We start from the raw sequence: 4,333 nt of genomic DNA, 5'->3' as shown, positions 1-4,333 counted from the left end.
CTAATCCACAAGAACCACAACCTGATCAAGATAAGGAAAAAGAACCGATAGTTGAAAAGGTTAATGAAAATAACACAGTTAAGGATAAACCTTATGTTAAACCATACCAACCACCACTTCCTTACCCGAGTAAAATGAAGAAAGAAAAACTTGAAGCCGAGCAATCCAAATTCTTGGATATGTTTAAACAGATAAATGTAAATCTTCCTTTCATTGATGTAATTTCAGGAATGCCTAGATATGCTAAATTCTTGAAAGATCTAATCACAAATAGAAAGAAAATGGAAGAACTCTCGGCTGTCACTATGAATGCAAATTGTTCAGCAGTGCTGTTGAATAAGATACCAGAAAAACTATCTGATCCAGGAAGTTTCACAATTCCATGTTTTCTGGGTAGTCTTAGTTCAATAGAAGCATTGGCAGACTTAGGTGCTAGTATAAATTTAATGCCGTATTCACTATACGCTAAACTAGACCTTGGAGAATTGAAACCAACAAGAATAAGCATACAACTAGCCGATAGATCAATAAAATATCCTAGAGGGATAATGGAGAACATGCTAGTTAAAGTTGGTACTTTAGTATTTCCAGTAGATTTTGTTGTTTTGGACATGGAAGAAGATTCTCAAGTTCCTCTCATATTAGGAAGACCATTCTTAAACACGGCTAAAGCAATGATAGACGTGTTCGGTAAGAAACTGACCCTAAGTATAGAGGATGAGAGTGTTACCTTTTCAGTTGATAGAGCAATGCAACAACCACAATCTGCAGATGATACATGTTATTATATTCAAACTATAGATGCACATGCAGAATTATTAGAAGAATTTCTAGAATTACAAGGAACAGGAGAATGTTCTTTAGGAGAAGGTAATGAACCAATTGATGAAGCTGAAATGTTAGCTACACTTATAGCTAATGGATATGAACCAACAACAGAAGAAATTCAAATGCTAAAAGAAGAAGACAGATATCGATACAAATCATCGATAGAAGAACCTCCGAAATTAGAGTTAAAGCCACTTCCAAACCATTTGGAATACGCTTATTTACATGGTGAATCTGAATTACCTGTAATAATATCGTCTTCTCTTACTGAAAATGAGAAATCACAACTCATTTCTGTGTTGAAAGCTCATAAACCAGCCATTGCATGGAAGATTCATGATATTAAAGGAATAAGTCCTTCGTATTGCACACATAAAATCCTTATGGAAGAAGGTCATAAAACGTATGTGCAACGCCAACGAAGACTAAATCCTAATATGCAAGATGTAGTTAAGAAAGATATTATTAAACTGCTAGATGCAGGTTTGATATATCCAATTTCTGATAGTCCATGGGTAAGCCCAGTTCAATGCGTGCCTAAGAAGGGTGGCATGACTGTCATTACAAATGAGAAAAATGAGCTTATTCCTACTAGGACTGTAACAGGATGGCGTGTATGTATTGATTATAGAAAATTAAATGACGCCACCAGAAAAGATCACTTTCCCTTACCTTTCATAGATCAAATGTTGGAAAGATTAGCCGGAAATAGTTACTATTGTTTTCTAGATGGATTTTTCGGATATTTTCAAATTCCAATAGCACCCGAGGACCAAGAGAAAACCACATTCACGTGCCCTTATGGTACTTTTGCTTACAAACGCATGCCATTTGGACTTTGTAACGCCCCTGCAACCTTTCAAAGGTGTATGATGGCGATTTTTCACGACATGATAGAAGAATGCATGGAAGTATTCATGGATGACTTTTCAGTCTTCGGTGATACATTTAAATCATGTCTAGTTAATCTGGAACGAATGCTAATTAGATGCGAAAAATCAAATCTAGTACTTAATTGGGAGAAATGCCATTTCATGGTTAAAGAAGGCATCGTTCTTGGACATAAAATTTCAAAAGAAGGAATTGAAGTGGATAGAGCTAAAGTAGATGTAATTGCTAAACTTCCACATCCCACAAATGTTAGAGGAGTTAGGAGTTTTCTAGGGCATGCCGGTTTTTACCGACGTTTCATAAAAGATTTTTCTAAAATTGCCACTCCTATGAATAAACTCCTAGAAAAGGATGCGCCATTCATCTTTTCAGATGAGTGTATCAAATCTTTTAATATTCTTAAAGAGAAACTCACTAATGCGCCGATCATGATAACACCAAATTGGAATCTACCATTTGAACTAATGTGCGATGCAAGTGATTTTGCAATGGGAGCCGTTTTAGGACAAAGGATTGAAAAACGATTTCAACCTATATATTATGCTAATAAGACGTTACAAGGAGCACAAACGAACTATACAACTACTGAAAAAGAACTCCTTGCTATTGTCTTTGCTTTTGACAAATTTCGATCATATCTCGTTCTAGCAAAAACGGTGGTCTATACCGACCATTCTGCTCTTAGATACCTATTTTCAAAACAAGATGCTAAACCAAGATTAATCCGTTGGATCTTACTCTTACAAGAGTTTGATATTGAAATCCGAGATAAAAGAGGAGCAGAAAATCTCGCCGCTGATCATCTTTCTCGTCTTGAAAATCCCGAATTAGAAGTTCTAAATGAATCGGCCATACAAGACAACTTTCCTGATGAATATCTATTGAAGATAGATTATAAAGAAATCCCATGGTTTGCAGACTATACAAACTACTTAGTTTGTGGATTCCTTGAAAAAGGATTATCGTACCAAAGACGAAAGAAATTCTTCAGTGATATAAAACACTATTTCTGGGAAGATCCACATCTGTTTAAAAGTTGTCCCGATGGAATAATACGCCGATGTGTATTTGGAGATGAAGCTAGTAAAATTTTAAACCATTGTCACACAGGACCAACAGGAGGGCATTATGGGCCTCAACTAACAGCAAGAAAAGTTTATGAAGCTGGATTCTATTGGCCTACAATTTACAAAGACGCACACCTTCTTTGCAAATCCTGTGATGCATGTCAAAGGGCCGGAAAAATAATTCAACGTGATGAAATGCCACAAAATGTCATCCAAGTATGTGAAGTATTTGACATTTGGGGTATTGACTTTATGGGTCCATTTCCAAAATCTCATAATAATCTATATATACTCGTAGCCATTGATTATGTATCTAAATGGGCGGAAGCACAAGCTCTCCCAACTAACGATGCACGAGTTGTAGTCAACTTTTTAAAACGTCTTTTTGCAAGGTTTGGAACACCGAAAGCTTTAATAAGTGATCGGGGAACTCATTTTTGTAATAATCAACTTGAGAAAGTTCTTAAAAGATATGGAGTAACTCATAAAATCTCCACCGCATATCATCCACAAACAAGTGGACAAGTTGAAAATACCAACCGAGCTTTAAAACGTATTCTAGAGAAAACCGTAGGATCAAATCCGAAGGAATGGTCCATTAAATTGGAGGATGCACTCTGGGCTTTTAGAACAGCCTACAAAACTCCAATTGGAACCACACCTTTTAGACTTGTTTATGGAAAAGCATGTCATCTTCCAGTAGAAATTGAACACAAAGCATTTTGGGCTTTGAAGACATGTAATCTTGATTTACATGAAGCCGGACGTCTACGATTAAGTCAACTAAACGAATTAGAAGAATTAAGACATGAAGCATACGAAAATTCGTTAATCTATAAAGAAAAAACGAAGAAATGGCATGATAAAAGAATCAGAAGTTCAAAAGAATTTAAAGAAGGAGACAGAGTTCTTCTTTTCAATTCACGATTCAAGCTATTTCCTGGAAAATTGAAATCAAGATGGTCTGGACCATTCATAGTCAAAAGAGTTTTCCCATACGGAACGATAGAATTGATAAATTCAAATGGGATTGAATTTAAAGTTAATGGTCACAGAGTTAAACATTACATACATGGTCCGATGGAAGTCGACAACGAAGTTAATCACAATTTCGACACCACAGCTAACTAAGTGTGGGGAGAATCAAGTCTTTAAAGGATAATATATATTTCTGTTAAAGTTAGATTGTCTGTTTTCGTGTAGTTTTCGAAAATGGAACACGTATGGTCTTTCCCTAGCAGACCCTAAAGAACTAGTCTTCTCCCCCCATTCTGAATTTTTATTTTTTTTAGGTTTTTACGAAATGAAGACTGCCTGTGAACTAAACCATGGTCTAATGCTACACGCTTTGATCACTAAACGTAATAATGACATACTACCGAGCGAATTAGTATCAGTAATAAGAGAAAGAATGGACGGAGTTAGAAAAGAATCCAGATGCGAAGATAATAAGTTACAATTTGGTAAAGGAAAATCAAAATCCGCAGCGAAAAGAAGAGCACGACACCTAGAACGATGTCACAAATGCGGAAAATGGTCACATGGAG

This window comes from Rutidosis leptorrhynchoides, chromosome 4, assembly GCF_046630445.1.
Source record: "Rutidosis leptorrhynchoides isolate AG116_Rl617_1_P2 chromosome 4, CSIRO_AGI_Rlap_v1, whole genome shotgun sequence".
In the NCBI taxonomy this organism is placed as follows: Eukaryota; Viridiplantae; Streptophyta; class Magnoliopsida; order Asterales; family Asteraceae; genus Rutidosis; species Rutidosis leptorrhynchoides.
Note: the sequence above shows the minus strand (reverse complement) of the source record.